At 38.1% G+C, this 19402-nt stretch overlaps 1 long non-coding RNA gene across 1 annotated transcript; it reads left to right on the top strand.

The window, feature by feature from the left end:
* The first annotated feature begins 13339 nt into the window (after window positions 1-13339).
* On the top strand, window positions 13340-16739 carry LOC140016376 (uncharacterized). The gene is made up of 3 exons (XR_011822769.1): window positions 13340-13662; window positions 15943-15998; window positions 16642-16739. It is a non-coding gene; the product is annotated as an uncharacterized lncRNA (long non-coding RNA).
* The last annotated feature ends 2663 nt before the right edge of the window (window positions 16740-19402 follow it).

Consider the following 19402-nt stretch of genomic DNA (forward strand, 5'->3'; position numbering starts at 1 on the left):
ACGTGTTTATAAGTGATTCGCATGTCTACTCGCTTTTTATAGTCATGAATGAATGTGATGGATGAATGGACGTCACCACACTAGTCCAATGCTAGTTGTGGCCCCCTTTCTCGTCACCACACTAGTCCAACGCTAGTTGTGGTTCATTGTTCCGTTTCCACTAGTCCAATGCTAGTAGAAATCCATAGAAAGGGCTAGTCCAACGCTAGACCCAATAGGCTTTTTCCTTTCTTTTCATTAGTGCATCATTTGCTTGTTCACCACATATCATACAACTTTCTTTAGTTTTATCATTGGGCATGTTCCTCGAATTCCTTTCCCCTCACTTTAGGTTTTGCATCTCATGCTAGCTAAAGGGTTCATTTTGCTTGAGTGTCCCCTTCCGATAAGGGAAACGAGCGAGTGTGGCTACTCGATTGCCTTAGCACGCTAGTTTTGCCTTCTAATCAAAGGGAAAATAGAAGTCGAAAAGTTAGGAGTCAACCCCCGTACCCGACTTGTTGCATTCCCCTAGGGTCATACTTTCATTTTTATCACATCCATACATTTTTAACCACAATTTTGCACATTTCTCAAAACCATACTTTCTTACTACATTTTACCTATCACTTGCTTATTTTCACTTCACAAATGAAATTCCACTTTACCTTATATATCTATTATTCTATTTTCACACACTTGCACACAAACACTTGGATTTTTTATACAATTTCACACATGCACCTTTTTATACACTTGCACACTTGCACTTGAATCATCATTTGCATTAATCGACCTCTATAAGGTTTTCTTTCATTGGCCGCCACAATTCATGTGGTTGGGACCAAAAACCTTGCAAGAGACATCTTAGAATCTAGGGTTTTGCATTTCATGTAGCACATCCAAATGTAATAAATTCTTTGGTTAAAACAAGAAAATCTTTGATTAAATCAACGCAACTAGCCTTGGCTAGGTCGAAGGGGTGCCTCGGATTTTTATCCTTGCCTTCCCCTTCGTCAAATGTGACTCCCGAACCTTTTTCGTTGGTTTACGTGGACTAGGAGTCGTTCAAAAGGGTTTTCTACTTTTTTTTCTTTAAAAAATTCACTTTTTGGGTGACTTGGTACACCCTAACTCTATACCAAGTGGCGACTCCATTTCTCATATAAAAAACCCTTTTTGAACTATTTTTTTGGGTCAAATCGTCGCATTTTCAAAAGTCCCATTTAGACCCATTTTTCCTTTTAAACCACAATTCATTTTCCAAATTACAATTTGAATCAAAAACACATTTTAAACCATATTTATTTATTTCATTCAAAAAAATGGGGCGCGACAGTTGGCGACTCCACTGGGGACGTTTGAGAGTCCGAGCAAATTTGATTTAATCAACCTTTTTCTCCTTTTAACCTTTTCATTTATCACATTGGATGCTTAGGGTTGCATTTTTCCTTTTTTTAGGATTTTTGCATTTCGCGTATCAACCTACTTCCTCCCACATTCGCCTACGATTGTTTTGATGGATGGATGATTTATGTGATTCCGCGCTTTGCATTTGGGTGGGGAATACACCCTAGAGACTTGTGATTGGTTCTTGATCCCTCCCCTCCAAACGAGCACTAAGCATACGTGCATACGCTTTAATTATTTTTACCCCCCATTTATTTTTCTTTTAGTGGCTTGTCACGCCACTCCACCCTACTAGATTAGGTGACTCACTTGGCCATGTGATCACGACACGATGTGTGTGTAGCATGTTCCAATGAGTCACTCAATCTTCCGCTTTAAGCTATGGGTTGATAGCCTTTAGCTTTTAGTCGAAGGTTGAGGATTTTGATAGATTCACTCAAACACGTAGCCGCGACACGATGTGTGCGTAGCGGTGTTTGGGGAATCGCTCGAGCCACCGACAAAGAACCTTGGGATTGATGACCCTTGGTTTCTAAGTCTGAAGGCTCGGGGGACCTGAGCTTATCGAGTCTAGATGCATTAGCGAACCCCAGCCTCATGCATCCATATTAGAATTGCCTAGGGTAGAGTCGGCCTTATCCTGAGCTAAGCACACTATTCACGAGGGGAGGGGTCCAACCCCTTTCTCCCTTTTATTGCTTTATTTCTTTGTAATGATTTCGTTGCTACAATGTGTTATGTGTATTTATCTGGCTGAACTAACTTTTCTTGGTTTTATGTCCCCATTGCATTCACAAACCCTATCAAATAAGAGGTCTGGCATGACCTTCTTTTAGAACCTACCCTCGTAGATAGGTTATTGCACGTTTAAAGATTTTGGTATATTGCATGCGTAGATTTTGGTAATTGCATAGCATTTTAGGCCTACCCTGGCAAATAAAGGGTTCCTTAGGTCACGTTTCATTTCGAATTGCACATTTTATCGCTTCAATAACTGGCATCATGCATTAAACCCTAGAAAGGGAATGCCATTTAGGGGATCCCATATTAGGAATAAACCGCCTTGTGTCTCGGATACTTAATCCAAAGAGACTTGCACGTTTACATTTTGTACCATCCAAAGGGGTAGTGCACAAGGTAAGGTAGGATCCGATCATTTTCATAGAGTAATCTTTGGGAATATGAGCATCTAATAATCACTTTTTGGCCATTTTATCAAAAATTGGTAAAAATCCCTTGCGTGAAGGACATTAATTTGAAGAAATTCACAAATGATTCCTCCTATTGAGACGATAAATAAATTGAGGCCAAAATCGTGATTTTAGAAGGCTCATAGACTAATTTTTTTTGAAACCATCAATGGCCGGCCGATTCAATCGATCCATTTTGTCAGTTCATAATCAATTTTGAATAAACCATCATTTGATCAATTTACCCTTTTAGGGTCACCCGGTCGATTTTGAATAAATCGTCAATTCATTTGACCAATTTACCCTTTTTAGGGTCATTTGATCAATTTACCCTTTTTAGGGTCACCCGGTCGATTTTGAATAAATCGTCAATTCATTTGACCAATTTACCCTTTTAGGGTCACCCGGTCGATTTTGAATAAATCGTCAATTAATTTGACCAATCTACCCTTTTTAGGGTCATCCGGTCGATTTTTGAATAAATCTTCATTTCATTTGGCTAATTCACCCATTTTTAGGGCAATCTAGTCGATTTTTGAATAAATCACCGATTTCATTCAATTCATTTGATTAGTTAGGGCAATTTTGTCGATTTTCGATAAATCAACAATTTCGTCCGATTCATTTGACCAGTTTACCCTTTTAGGGCGATCCGGTCCATTTTGCATAAAATTCTCAATTTCATTCGATCAAATTCCTTTTTTAGATGATTCGGTCATTTTAAGTAAATTTTTAAATTTCACTCAAATCATTTGACCCGTTTCTCTTTTTAGGGTAATTCGGTCGATTTTAAATAAATTGTTAATTTCATTCAACCCATTTGCCCAATTAGGGTTTTCAATGTCGAATTTCAAAATGGAAAACCTAGTCGATTTTGAGAAAATCGTCCATTGCATTCAGCCATTTGATCAGTTGGGGTTTTTACCCATGCTTCACTGAGAAAATTTTGTCAACGAATTCCAGTCTCTTCGGTAGGAAGTTCGTCAAGGTTAAACCCGTGCGTTTTTGCAAATATCGATCAAAAGTGATCAATCCATTCGGACGTTGACCTCATTTTGACAAATGTCTCTCCTCACTCCAATTGACCAAAATTTTCAAAATTATTTTTCACTCAATGAGTGGATCGGATTCATCAGGTATGCTATGGTGCCTACTCTAGCGGATTGCATTTTCATGCTAGGCCTACCCTTGGCACAAAAAGGGTCCCCCTATAGGACATGCATACCGATTTTATATTCTTGTTTACTAACTCAGGGTATTTTTCTTTTGTTTTCCCCCTCCCCTGCATTCATAAAAACACTTCAGTAAAAGAGAAAATATTTTTCTATATCTGATGGCACTTCCGATCTAATAAAGTGTCAAAACTGAAAGTGTTATTTGATTCTTGGGCAGATCCTACAATGAAAACATAAATGATTTATCTGGAAGCTCTACGCTAAAGCCTCTGAGAGATTTGTAATTATTTTCCAAAGGGAAATTCTGTTTATTTGATTTGTTAGTATATTTTGTTCCAAAAGAAGAGGAGATGAAAAGTGTATATGTGGAGCCGTTTACAAGTTTCTCTTTTCTTATTTGTATCATAATTGAATGAGGAATTTTGTTTCAAACTTTTTCAGCAATAAAATTTTTTGGACAATTATTGTTTTGTATATACTTATGTACATTTCATTCTTTATTCTTACTCATTGGAGATTTCATGATGAATTTTGAAAAATAAAACTAAATTGAGATTTTTTCAACCTCCAGCTTGAAAATTCACAAGTGTATGCTTCCTAAAATCCTTACACTCGATTGGTGATCCGAGCCATACAATAAAAGTGCTCAGAAAAGGTGCATGGTCACTCCAAAGGCCTCATGAGATACATTTTCTCCTTTACTGTACAATTCACTGTACAATTCATATTTTGCCCATTTCATTCAATCACAAAATAAAATCAGTCACATTGATTGATAAATTGCAAATTGGAGCAACTTTTTGCTTGCAAATGCCCATTAGTTTAACCAGATTCAATTCACATCTCAGTGAAAGCAAAAATGTGCATTATTCTTATTTGTTTTGAAAATTTGGAATAATGCTTTGAGCATTCTTTTCTCTACCTATACACACTTTATCATTTTGCTCTCCCATTTGAGCCTTTGAAAGAATAATTTCGTTTCAAATAAGAGCCCTAATGATCACTACCCTATATTGGAAAATTTTCAAATATCCAAGAAGGGGAATGAATTTTCAATGAGCAATTCGTTACTTTGGTTGTCATGGAGTGTAAGAATGATACTTTGGCCATCGTTTCTACAATCTAAACACAATTTACCCATTGCATCCTCATTTGAGCTAAAATTGGTGATTCTTTTCGAGAGCACCTATGATCGCACCCCACATTGGGGAGGGAGATCGGAGATTTTTCCAAAAAAAAAAAAAAAAAAAAAAAAAAGCAAAAAAAAATGCTAAAACTCAAAAGGGGGAACCGCAAATTGGGGAAATTTGATTCTACCTGAGCTTCAATTGTGAGAAAAAGAAGAGTGAAAAGAAAAGAAAGAAAAGTTGTCTGGCGGACCCTCTATGTTTCACAAATATGGATGAACAAGGGTCTTCCTTAGTCAGTAATTCAGATACATGCAAAAAAAAAAAACAAAAAAAAAAACAAAAAAAAAATTTCGCATTAACGAAAGTTTCCTTTCAGAGTTATTGTAAGGAACGGATTTAAAGTCAGGCCCTCTTCTTTTCCGATCAAGCATTCTATCCCTAGTTATCCCTTTTGAGCCTTCAGAATAAAAATACTTCGTTTGGCAACCCCTGAGAATCGCAAACCCCACACTGGGGCAAGTTTGCAAAAGAAAGGGAAAATTCAAGAAGTGAAAAAGTGAAAAGTCGCAAAATCAAAAGCAAAAGCAAAAGAGAACCTCAGTTCAAAATAAACTGGGGCAAATTTTTGAAAATTTCAAAGGAATGGCAAAAGGCCGAGGGAAAAACAAAATGAAAGAGAAAAAGCCTCAATTGAGCATAAACTGGGGCAAATTCTGATTTAGCCCTAAAATAGGGTTGGCGCAGCAATGCGATCTCAGATTATTCAAACCATATTTAAAATCTGCCTTCAAGCCTTAACTTTTCTAAAAACACCACACCTGACCCCATTACAAAAATCGAAAGTCCTGACTTCTGTTCTTTGCAATGACCCTGTCAAGAAAATTTCTGATGCTGGAAAATTTTAGCTGTATTTCTGAATTGCTTGAGTATGAGGTTGACGCTACTCACCATGTGAAAACCCCATCAGCTCGAGGGAAAAGGAAAAAGAAGAAAAAAAGCAAGAAAGGAAAATGCAGAAAAATTCGACACTGAGGTCCCTGGGGAATGATGAGAAAATCCAAACAAAGTCTGAAATCTTTTGAGTTCAAAATATGGGCAATTTTGGAAAAAAGCAATCTATGGTGCAATATCCTTGAAGGTCTTAAACTATCGTTTTCAAGCCACATTACAAGCTAATAAAGTCCATCGTTGACTTATTCTTTCATGACAATCCAAAGTGAGGATCATACTCATAAGAAATTCATCAAATCATTTGTGATCATAAGGGTATAACCCGTTTCCACATGTTTAGCTATCAATTCTGTCCATACGTTACAAGCCTAGAAAGCTTGTATGTTGACCAAGTTTTCTTGAAAAATAAGGGTGACAAACTCTTTGCTTTCACTAAGATGTGATGTTGAATGCATTACAATTTTGGGCACAAAAGCCAAACAAATTCTGACCTCCCATTTCCTTAGCCATTTCAAAAAAAAATAATAAAGTCACTTGATTGGTCCTGAAAGATGAGCCAATCAGAAGTGGTGACCCGTTACCCTAAACGCCAATGCTAGAAGTGAGGAAGAAATTTTCTTGAATTTGGTGTTACTTCGAGGAATTCATCATGAAATTTCTGCATTCAACGTTCAAATGATTACTTTCTAAATTTTGGAAGGTGCGATTTCTCTTTGTTCAAATAAATGGGGAATCATCTGAACAAATTTTTTGCAATCAAATGGGCCCATACAGGGGCAAATTTTCATTTGAGAGATTTTTGCAATTAAATGTGCCCACACTGGGGCAAGTTTTCATTGGAGGGATTTTGTAAAATAAGCCTACACTGGGGCAAAATTTTCCGCAATACATTTGAGATTTTCGCCCAAGAGTCAAGCAAGACATTTTTCGGACCAATCACGCTGTTCTTTCCAAATAAGAAATTTGAATGCATGTCATACTTTGAGGAACCCCTTGTACAGGTAATCATGGTTCAAAAGGACGAAAAACATCCAGTGAGGCGGAAGGCCGATACTGCAAAGAGAAGCAAGAAGAAGGAGGAAATGGACTTGACACTGAAAAGAAAAAATCAAAAATCAAAAATGCAAAAATCAAAATCAAAATCAATCAATCAGAAAAATCAGGAAAAATCAAATTCAATTTCTTGTTTTTTGAAAAATCAAATTTGATTTCTTGTGGGCAAAGCTTCAATGCACGCTGCGTATCATTCTGTTCCCCCATTCTCTCAACATTTCCAAAATCAAGTTGGGCCTGGACCTGGTGCCGCCAACATTCTAAAAATCTCGTTGGGCCTGGATCTTGTGCCGCCAACATCTCCAAAATCAAGTTGGGCCTGGACCTGGTGCCGCCAACATTCTAAAAATCTCGTTGGGCCTGGATTTTGTGCCGCCGACATCCTATTGAGTCTGAAATTTGTGCCGCCAATGCAACCAAGGCAGGCTTGGGTGTAATCCCACTGACCAATTCATCATACTGGGGCAAATTATCTTTGGAAAGTTTCTCAAAAATCAAAAAAAAAAAAAAAAAAAATCAAAAAAAACCAAAAAAATCAAAAAAATCAAAAAAATCAAAAAGTCAAAAAATCAAATCAAGTTCATCACGGCAGGATCGGGTTTAATCCCACTGTCCGATTGTCAAAGCATTTCATTTCCAAAGCCACTGGAGCCTGAGGTTAGTCCCGCCAGTAAGCATTTCCTTTTCGTTCGCCACTAGCCGTTGGTCAGCCCCACTAGTGATCATTTCATTTACATCACTAACAAACATGGGTCGGTCTCATTAACACTTCATTTCACTGCTTTCATTTGCATCACCAATAAACATGGGTCAATCCCACCAACACACAATCTCACTTCAATTCATCTCGTTTAAATTCCTGTTCGGGTCAGTCCCGTTAAAATTTCTGTTCGGGTCAGTCCCGTTTAAATTCCTGTTCGGGTCAGTCCCGTTTTAAATTCCTGTTCGGGTCAGTCCCGTTTAAATTCTGTTCGGGTCAGTCCCGTTTAAATTCTGTTCGGGTCAGTCCCGTTTAATTCCTGCTCGGGTCAGTCCCGTTTTAATTCCTGTTCGGGTCAGTCCCGTTTAAATTCCTGTTCGGGTCAGTCCCGTTTTAATTTCTGTTCGGGTCAGTCCCGTTTAAATGTCTGTTCGGGTCAGTCCCGTTTAAATTCTGTTCGGGTCAGTCCCGTTTAAATTCCTGTTCGGGTCAGTCCCGTTTAATTCCTGCTCGGGTCAGTCCCGTTTAAATTCCTGTTCGGGTCAGTCCCGTTTAAATTCTATTCGGGTCAGTCCCGTTTAAATTCTGTCCCGTTTAAATTCTGTTCGGGTCAGTCCCGTTTAAATTCTGTTCGGGTCAGTCCCGTTTAAATTCCTGTTCGGGTCAGTCCCGTTTTAAATTCTATTCGGGTCAGTCCCGTTTAAATTCTGTTCGGTTCGGGTCAGTCCCGTTTTAATTTCTGTTCGGGTCAGTCCCGTTTAAATTCTGTTCGGGTCAGTCCCGTTTTAATTCTGGTTCGGGTCAGTCCCGTTTAAATGTCTGTTCGGGTCAGTCCCATTTTAATTCTAGTTCGGGTCAGTCCCGTTTTAATTCTAGTTCGGGTCAGTCCCGTTTAAATTTCTGTTCGGGTCAGTCCCGTTTAAATTCTGTTCGGGCCAGTCCCGTTTAATTCCTGTTCGGGCCAGTCCCATTTTTAATTTTTGTTCGGGCCAGTCCCGCTTTTAATTTCCTGATCTAAATCAACTACACTTTAAGTTTTGTCAAGAGGGGTCAGTCCCCATTTCTAAAAACGTCCACCATTCATGACGTTCGCCACCAGATAAAGCAGGTAAGTATTTGGTGTCTACTTCTTTGTCTCAAGTTTTTTCAAAATTCAGACAAAGAGGGGCAAACTGTAGACACCAAATTTTGAATTAATGCTTTGTGTTTAGATGATTTGCGTTTTAGTTCATTATGTGTTTGTCTAGCCCTTTTAGGTGTTATTTTATTTTAGTTTTATTCACTTTTGAGTTTTTAGTTGCTCTTGTAGTTTTTATTTTTGTAAGTTTTAGTGTAGAATTTTTTAAAAAAAAAAAGGAGTAAAGGAAAAGTTGACAAGTGGAAACTTGCATGCTAGACAAGTGTCCCTCTTGTATTGTGGGCAACAAGGCATGTAAGAGGGTTAGGTGTTACACATTTTTGGGGGGGGCCAAGGAGAAATGAAAAAGGCTACGGGTGCAAGGGAAAAAGGGGGGTTCGGCAAGAGAGCAAAAGAAAAAAACATACGGAAGGGGAAAGGGCAGAGCAAAAGGAAACAACAAAAAGGAAAAAAGGCTTGAGAGCTGAAGAGGTGGGCGGCGGAATTTTGGCAAGAAAAAGAACAGAGAAAAACTAGGAAAATTCAGGACGGCGGTGAACCGAGGGATTTCGGCCAAGGAAAAGAACAGAGAAAAACATAGAAATACAGGGGATGTCTGCGGAGGCCTTCGGCTGAGAAAATCAGAGGAACAAAGGGGGGGCAGCGAGCTAGAAAGCTGGAAAAGAAAAATAGAGGGGCTGGCCATCAACGGAGGAAACAAAGCGAGAGAAAAAGAAACAAAAAAACAGATCAAGGAAGGAAAAGAGAGGAAAGGGGAGCAAGGCCGCAGATGAAAAAAGGAAAAACGCAAGAAGGATTAGCCGTGAGTTTGGGAGGAAACCAGAAAAAAAAGAAACAAAAGGAAGATTTTGGGGCGGAGCTGAAAAGAAAAACAACTGAGCGAGGCTGATGACGGCTGGAAAATCTGGAGAGAAAAGGGAAAAACAGAGGGCGGCGGACGAAAGAATCTGGGGAACAGCGGCTAAGAAAACCAAGCAAGAGAGAAAAAGCTAAGCAACGAGCAAAAATGAAAAAACAGAGATGGAGTCTTAGGGAAGAGCCAAGGAAAAATCTAAATAGATTGGGGGAGGTTTTCTGGGAAAAGAAAAACAGAAGCAAGAAAACAGAAAATTAGGGAGTTTTCGGATGAATCTGAAACGTGAAAGAAGGAGCCGGTGGGTAAACAAAACGAAAGGAAAAACTGAAAACAGAGGACATAAGGCTCCGGCTGAGGAAAACAGAGGAAGAAAAGCTCGGGCGGGAAAATTTTCTGGGAAAAGAAACAAGAAGCAGAGGCCGCCCCTGTTTCTCCTTTTCTTTCTTTCGCGCACCGCCGGCCGTTCCAAAGTCTCCTCATGCCATCTGCCCAAGCCACCACCAGTCCGCGCTTGCTGCTGCACGCTCCATCCGTCGACCACCACCCACAGGCTTTCACTTATGGAGGGTGTACGGTAAGCCGCCATTGTCTTTCAAATTTCAGTTTTATTCAAGCTTTCAAAGCCTGTTTTGTATTCACGTTTGTGGCTTGTAGCAATTTTTCCTGCTGAATTATTCATGAATTGGGAGTATTTATGCTCCGGATGTCGAGTGGACTGGAGTTTCTTGGGTTTTGACAAAATTCTGGGGCGGAATATAGCTTTAGTTGAGTAGAAGATTAATAAAATTTTTAACGCCCTCAGTTTGCTCGACGAAATGCCTGAGCTGAAAATTCTTATTGAAAGATGTCTGGTTTGCATTTTTCCGTATGAAGAAACCGGTTGCGCTGGCTAATTCGTTTATCTGCGTTTAAGAAATTTTGATGCTTGCTGTCTTCCATTTCTCTGTTTTTCATGTTTCCGGATTGAACGAACTCAAATTGAAATGCTATGAGAACAAGTTTGTGTGACTTTTGTGTGGATTGGAAAGGGCTAGAATTAAAGCTGTTTTTTTTGGATTTGCTCTGGCTGTAAGAAGGACAGAAATGGCGGATTGATGTTTGTTCTGCTGGAGAAGAAGACCGTTGGTCTAAAAATCGCAATTTCAGTCCTTCCATTTGTTTTTTTTTATTTTTTGTAAATTAGCCCCAGAGTTCCAGAGCTTCATAATTTGATCCCAACACCTTCATAAGTCCTTCAATTAGGTCCCTGCTTTTGTTGCATATGAACCCCTCAAGTTCCCCCCTGTTCTGATGTGACCCCAAAAATTGGAAAAGCTGAACTAATTTCGCCCTCTTGAGTTTAATCCTCTGTTTGCATATTTTATGTGGCCTTTTGGATAGATTAATTCTTGATTTTAGATCATAATTGTGGTTTGATAATTTTAGTTGATTTACTAATCTTGTTGGGCTTATTTTTGGTTTAGGTTGTGGGTGATAATTTTTGATTGAGTTTGTAAGGATGGATTTGATTTATTTTCTTTTGGGTTTTCGATTGGGCTGGGGAAGGTTTTGGCCCAAGTAAACAAATAAAATGGCCCAATGGTTTGGTCCATTAGGAAACCAGAAAACGATTTTGCAAATCAGTCCCTGAATTTTTCCTTAACTGTATGGTGGCCCTGGACATTTTCAACTTCTTTCAATTCGGTCCTTAATTTAATTGCAAATAGGTCCCTGAACTTTATTTTTCTTTAATTTTGACCCCAAGACTTTATTAATTTTGCAATCAAGTCCTTTCTTCTTTTGACTTCTTAAATGTAGGTTGTCTGCATGATTTAATTGATTCAAATTCATGTTTATTTTTATCCTTTGTGATTATTTGTCAAATAAATTGGCACCTTGACTCCTTTATTATTTTGGAGGATAAATAAGTTGATTTCACTCCATTAGAGCTTCATTTCAAGGGAGGTATAATTTCCTTTATCCCTTTTTGTCTCTCCTATGTGATCCAATGTGCTAGGTGTGAATCGCATGCCTAATTTGCTTTCATTACCATTCTTTAGTTCCATTATTTCATTCATTCTCGCTTTTATTAAATTGTTCTTTTAAATGGGGTATGTGTACACCTCTTGACTTGTAATAGATAGGGCTGTGGCGAGCAATTTGGTCCATTTTCCCTTTCCCCCCCTTTTTGTTTTAGTTAGCAAATGTAATAAGTTCATTGCTTGCTTTCGTTGCTACGTGTTTAATCGCTTTATTAGGTCTTTGCATCTAGTCAAGCATGCTAAGTGTTATGTGCTACGTGTTTATAAGTGATTCGCATGTCTACTCGCTTTTTATAGTCATGAATGAATGTGATGGATGAATGGACGTCACCACACTAGTCCAATGCTAGTTGTGGCCCCCTTTCTCGTCACCACACTAGTCCAACGCTAGTTGTGGTTCATTGTTCCGTTTCCACTAGTCCAATGCTAGTAGAAATCCATAGAAAGGGCTAGTCCAACGCTAGACCCAATAGGCTTTTTCCTTTCTTTTCATTAGTGCATCATTTGCTTGTTCACCACATATCATACAACTTTCTTTAGTTTTATCATTGGGCATGTTCCTCGAATTCCTTTCCCCTCACTTTAGGTTTTGCATCTCATGCTAGCTAAAGGGTTCATTTTGCTTGAGTGTCCCCTTCCGATAAGGGAAACGAGCGAGTGTGGCTACTCGATTGCCTTAGCACGCTAGTTTTGCCTTCTAATCAAAGGGAAAATAGAAGTCGAAAAGTTAGGAGTCAACCCCCGTACCCGACTTGTTGCATTCCCCTAGGGTCATACTTTCATTTTTATCACATCCATACATTTTTAACCACAATTTTGCACATTTCTCAAAACCATACTTTCTTACTACATTTTACCTATCACTTGCTTATTTTCACTTCACAAATGAAATTCCACTTTACCTTATATATCTATTATTCTATTTTCACACACTTGCACACAAACACTTGGATTTTTTATACAATTTCACACATGCACCTTTTTATACACTTGCACACTTGCACTTGAATCATCATTTGCATTAATCGACCTCTATAAGGTTTTCTTTCATTGGCCGCCACAATTCATGTGGTTGGGACCAAAAACCTTGCAAGAGACATCTTAGAATCTAGGGTTTTGCATTTCATGTAGCACATCCAAATGTAATAAATTCTTTGGTTAAAACAAGAAAATCTTTGATTAAATCAACGCAACTAGCCTTGGCTAGGTCGAAGGGGTGCCTCGGATTTTTATCCTTGCCTTCCCCTTCGTCAAATGTGACTCCCGAACCTTTTTCGTTGGTTTACGTGGACTAGGAGTCGTTCAAAAGGGTTTTCTACTTTTTTTTCTTTAAAAAATTCACTTTTTGGGTGACTTGGTACACCCTAACTCTATACCAAGTGGCGACTCCATTTCTCATATAAAAAACCCTTTTTGAACTATTTTTTTGGGTCAAATCGTCGCATTTTCAAAAGTCCCATTTAGACCCATTTTTCCTTTTAAACCACAATTCATTTTCCAAATTACAATTTGAATCAAAAACACATTTTAAACCATATTTATTTATTTCATTCAAAAAAATGGGGCGCGACACAATCGATTCTAATACACGAAACCTCTGCTCCTAAAACCGCGGCACCTTATACCATTACCTCCATTTCACATCTTAAACCACGGCACCACAATACTTCTTAATATCACTCAATCCTTTCTCATATCACTTACCGCAAACCATATACCTCTCTTTCCATTTCATATCTCAAACCGCCATTCCATTTCTTTGCACAAATTCCCCTCAGACCACAACACACTCCATAACTCCATCCAGTTTTCGGACTGAGAGCAAAAGAGAGGGAGAGACTCACCTCATGTGTATCGAAGAGGAGGAAACCGCGGCTGCCAAATTCTCTAGTTCTGTCCGTGAGCTGGAGTGAAACCAGGGATAAAACCGTGAGTGAGCTTCATCATTCTGCACCTCCATCTCGGTCAGCTGCAACCAGTTTCCAGCCGCAACTACCACAACCAAAACTTGTGCGAGCCGAGAGCCGAGAGGGTGAACAGGAAAATTTTCAGATTTCTGGTGAGTGAGCTGCAGTCTGAGGTAACCTCTGAGCTAGATTAAACTAATTAGAGGTTGATTGAGTTTATTAGGAGCATGCATGTAAAGCTAACCGATCGGATTATGAACTGGAAAAAAAAAAGAAGAAAAAAAAAAAACTGCTGTACGAAGGGACAAATTCTGGCCGTGAGCTGGAATCAGAAATGCAGCTCCAATATTTTTTCACCCTTAGCAATCCGAGCACCAAGGGCAATTAGCCGTGTGAAAACTTGATGTTTAAGACCATGCATGTTGATTTGTGCATTCGGATGATAATGTTAAAGCATAAGAGGAAAATTCTGTTTGAGAAGAAAATGCTTTAGCCGAGAAACTGGTTTGGAAAGGCAACTTTAATGTTGTTTCCCTGAAGTAATTTGAGCATGCAGTGGTGATTAACTAATTAAATCTTGGATGATTAATACGATTAGGGCCTTGCATGATAATTTTATGTAGTTGGATGATGTATTAAGGAGCTTAGGAAAATTCTGTGTTGATGAATAGTTTCTGCCGAGAGTCTGCCTTGAATAATGTAGCTACATTTGGTTTAAACTTGTTGCTTTGAGCCTATAACCTTAACTAACTAGCTAATAACAAGATAATTGAGCTTTGCATGTGGCTAATTAGCTGGGTTAGAACCGAAATAAAATCACAATGCAATCAGTCTTCATGCCACAACAACCGAGGTTTGAAGCTGGAAATTTCTGGAAATTTTGGAGGAATTTTGTAGTTAATCGAATTTAATTCCTGAGTTAGATATGTTAATTAATTAGTTAAGTGATGGCATATTGAATTTAAGAACTTAAAACACTGTTTTAGCTGAGGAAAAATTTGATCCAAGATAAACGAGCTGCTAGAAAATTTAACTAGTTGAGGACGGATTTATTGTGGTTCCTTGGCTGGATCGTTTACCGGAATTAAGTGTTATTTGCCTTGGTATATGCTAGTATGAATGTCATACGTAAATGTATGGATGGTTTGAATAAAGGTCTTATGGTTTTAAAAGAGAAAAAGGAGTCTTTCACAAGTGAAAAACTAGTTTTCAGATTTTCGGATTTCACTGACCAGTCTCAATAAAATGTTTATATCTTGGTGTAGGAAAATCCGTTTAAGGCGCCGTCAGTGGCATTTGAAACTAGAATCATAGGCCTTTGTCCTGTAGAAATTTCGTATTTTTCCTCCATGTGTACTGCTATCTGTGAATCCTCAAAGTAGACTGTTTTGTAAGAATGTCCTGTTTCTTCGTGAAACTGAAATTGGGTTTGGATCGAACTTTTAGCTTACTTGTGGTTTAAATTTTTGATTGAATTGTGGTTGGAAGTAATTGGTGTTGTCAAGGGCTAATGATTGACGAAGCCCTTGGCCATTTGAATAATTTTATAAGCATTACTGGGTGATGAAATTTAATTGCTGGAATTTCTTGGAGGCCTTACCTTTATTTTTATTTGTTTAAGATGAGCTTGCTGAAACCAAGTGCTAATGATTGATGAAGCCTTGGTCATTCATTTTATTTTTACCAGAAATGCATTTGTTGAAATCTAGGGCTAATGATTGACGAAACCCTAGTGATTTGCTATGTGATTTTGCCATATTTGATCCATAATATGATTTCGAAACGGAATCAGAGCTGTGGAAGTCGTTTCTACCTTGCGGACTCGGGTAACTATGATCAAATTAATCAAAAATATTTTCCAGTTAGTATTAAATTATAAAACTCAATATCTAGTGTTTTGCCTAAAACTTTCCAACCCGATAATTTCCTTTAGCTCAAACTAGCCTTGATAGCTATAGTAAATAAATTCTATAGCTTTTGAAAACCCTAAATCTTATTTTAATTCCTTTCTTTCATTAAGTATTGCTCTTGGCTAGTTAACTATAGGAAAAGTTTCAAAATACGAGTTTTATTAATTTTAGTGAAAAGCATGGGAAACTTACTCGGCAAGAAACCTTATTCTATGAAAAATAGTTTTAGTAACAATTTTGCAAGAACCATAGCTTTAAAGAAATGTTCAAAGTAATTTCCTAACGTAGACATTAAGAGGTTGGTCGACTTATTTCAAGAAAATAATACTAGTTACCCTTTTATAAGGAAAAGTATCTTAAAGAAAACTATAGGAAACATTTCTTCTACTTTTGTCAAGTTTTAACCTAAGGGACTCTTGATTTTTCTAAGGGAAAGTGAACTAGTAGTATATTAGATATACCTCAATGTCTATAAGCTTAAAAACTGAGTAAAAACTTATAGTTTCAAATTTTGGTTTTTAGGATACTGCGAGGACACGGAATTCGATTCCCAACTTGATATCTGAACTCCACTCTTGGTGAGTGTCCCTGCCTGTTCTATGCTTACCTGGTTAAAGTGCTTTCTTGACTCAATATGTGATAATTTGCAAAACTAGTTTTTGATCTATCGAAGTGAGCAGTGTGTACTTTATCGCACTAGCCGTTCGAGTGATGACTTGCGTGAATCATTTTCTCGTGAATCCATGAATCTAAATGTAGTTACGTCGTTTGGTGAATCCCTCGACGCGTGAATCTAACTACCATGAATCTAAATGTAGTTACGTCGTTGGGTGAATCCCTCGACGCGTGAATCTAACTACAATAATGTCGTTGGGTGAATCTCTCGACCAATCATCTACGGGTATATCTCGAGTATACTGCGTCCTTAGTCGGTAAGCGGGCCCGGGACAGGGGTATGAACGGTGACAGGTTAGGATTAAAATGAGTGGATCTACATGGATTATAAGTAGTGAGAGTTGACGGAGGGTCAACTATGATAAATGGTGATCAAGCGAGGAAAATGGCTCTTGAGAGCCCCTGTATCCTACCTTGTGCTGTTATACGCTTTTCTAACTGTTTAAATTTGCTAGGCTATTATCCGCTGTTTGTTATTACGTGATTGCATGTTTTGGGGCACCACTGAGTTTTAGCTCACCCCACGTTTATTGTTTTTTTTAACAGGTTCTGGAAACTGAAAGCTGGATGCTTACTTATGTTTTCCTTTTGGGATTGTATTTGAACACTATAACTTATTCTGTGGGCTGTAATGTGTTATTTGGAATAATGTATTTTCCTTTTTTTTTTTGGATTGCCACTTGAAGTTGGAAAATGTGTAAACCCTAATTCGATTACTTGGCTTGTAAGTTTGTAATAGGGATTTATGTATTTATCTATCTGGTTTGGTACGACTTTATACTTTGGTACGTAGCTCGTGGGACGTTCAAGAGCCTCGACTGGTTAATTTATCACTGCTATCTCTGAAGTTAATGTGGATTTAAGGATGATCCTTTTTCGGGAAAAATTGTTTTATCATAGATTAGGTTATTCTTCGGAAGGAGTTGGGTTAGAATGTTTGCGTGAGTCCTGGCGAGAGCTGGGCAGACGACCCGCCTGATACGAAATATGGGCCGCTTATGGGCCATGTTTTGGGCTGCAAGAGATTGAATCTTTTAGTAATAGTTAGTAGTTTATTTTCTAGATTTCTATTTTATTTGCTAGGAATAAATTCGGTCCAAGACCTCATGTTGAGTTGGATCCGATTTATAGAGTCTAGGCTCACTATAACTTAAGTTGGTTAATTAGCTTTTATTGGGTTATGTTGGGCCAGCTTAAAGCCTTCATTGGATCAATTATAAGATGACCATTAGATAGTGGATTTGAGTAGTGGAATCGGGCCAAAAGCCTAGCCTAACCGAGTTAGGGTTTTGTCTTGTAAGGCTATATATAGCCTAGGTTTTCATTCATTAGGGGACAGTTTTCAGATTTTATAAAATATACGTGAGTTTATTCACTCTCTCTTGTCTCAAGAGAATTTCCTTTGAATACTTGAGAATTTGTGAGAACCCGTAAATTCCCTAATAATTTTCTAGGGTTTATTTCCTTTAATGGCATGTTTTCTGCATTTTCTGGTTTAGGAAAATTCTCCTGATGCATTTTATGAGTAATTATAGTTTTATATGAATTTTCTAGTATTGGAGAGTTTTTGAAAAATTAAGGATAGATAACGGACGTGGGACCCACTAGTGCGATAAGTTCGGAAAAATTCGGCCAATAAGTTTAAGTTTCGGATACTGGTTGAAATTTATCGGGTGTTAAGAGATAAGTAGAGGATGTCATTTGGATTGCTATGAGGGGGAACAAAGAGATAGAGATTCATTAATTAGGTGACAAGTGTCACCATTTGATTGGATGGACACTATTCACTTTTTGACTTTTTTTCCAAGTGATTAAATATCTTAAAATTTCACAAAAATCACCATTTCTTCTCTCTCTCATGGCCGAACCTCTTGCAAGGAAAAGGAAGAAAACTTCTCCAAGTTTCAAGCTTCAAACTAGCTCAATCTTCCATTCCAACCGATTAAACTTAGAATTGTTCCATAAAATCCCTCTAGTTGGTGCTAGTAAGTGATTTGGTGAAGTTTTTTTGAAGAGCTAAGGTGGTCTACATCTCTCCCTCTCTTGTTTACTTGGTAAGTGGTATATGAACTTCCTCCTACACTTAATGATGTTTAATTTGTGCCTAATGGGAGCTAAAGTGATGGATTATGTGATTTATTTCTTGGTTTGTGATGAATTGGTGAAGTTTTTATTTTTTTGAGGAATTTTCTGGTTTAATATGATCATGGTGTTGTGGTTGTTTATGATGGTTGATAATGAGGGGTAATGACTATGGTAGGTGTGAATGATAGATAATTGCAACCAATTTTGGATTTGGAAGGAAAAGTGAAAGTTAGGGTTCTATCATCCCCAATTTCTGTCCGGTTTTATATCATGTGGTTAGATGCCGAATTAGACTTTACTCAAAACATGAAAGTTGTAGGTATTGATGAGTTTGAAGTGCCTGCAAAATTTCAGGTCATTTGGATGAGTGTAGAGTGAGTTATGCCGTTTTTACTGTAGCTGTTCTGTTTTGATCAGAATGCGAAAACTGCGATAGTAATTGGCCCTTTTGACTGGAATTGGTTTGGATTTTGAAGTTGGTGTCTTCTGATGAAATGTAGCTGGATGTCTTAGCTACCATATGCCTTTGGAATTTCGGCATTTGGACCTATATAGACTGAATTATAGTAATTACAGTTTTGTGTGATTTGCAAACCTGTTTTGGTCATTCTGGTTTAGTATCTGGAATTTTTGACCTAGTTAAGCTAGGAACTGGATTGAGTGACCTTCTGCATTGTTGTAGCCCTGTTTCATAGCTTCGAAACGGTGGGTCTTACACCCCCATCCGATAATCGTAGTGAAATTGACGCCATTACCGCATTAGGAGGTCAAAACTGTTTTTATTGTTGGAACAAATGAGTTACATTTCCTGATTTTCTGGTTTGCTTTAATGCTTATTTATGCATATGAAACCTTACTGGGGTTGTGGTTGGCATGGCTATATGACTCGTTATCGAGTCTCTTTTGGGGCTTGCTTTCATTTCGGTTGTTTCCTAGCTAAGTTTTGTACTTGTACTACTTTGAGCCTAGTGAACGGCTTTTGGGAAATGAGATGACTTTTGTGTGAAATGTTGGGACTGATTTGAGGATATAATGAAGCCTTAATGGCCGGAAAAGTAAGAAATTTAGGGGAAGTGCTGCCCAATTTTCTAGGCCGTTTGGTTTCTTTAAGTTGGATTGGCCTTTTTGTGGAAATGAAAGGCTTTTGGGTTGTTTGTGCCTAAGTCTTCATACTAACTTTTCGTTTTCAAGAAAATCATGTTTTTGTACCCTTGCATTAGTA

Source organism: Coffea arabica, chromosome 11c (genome assembly GCF_036785885.1).
Source record: "Coffea arabica cultivar ET-39 chromosome 11c, Coffea Arabica ET-39 HiFi, whole genome shotgun sequence".
Taxonomy (NCBI): Eukaryota; Viridiplantae; Streptophyta; class Magnoliopsida; order Gentianales; family Rubiaceae; genus Coffea; species Coffea arabica.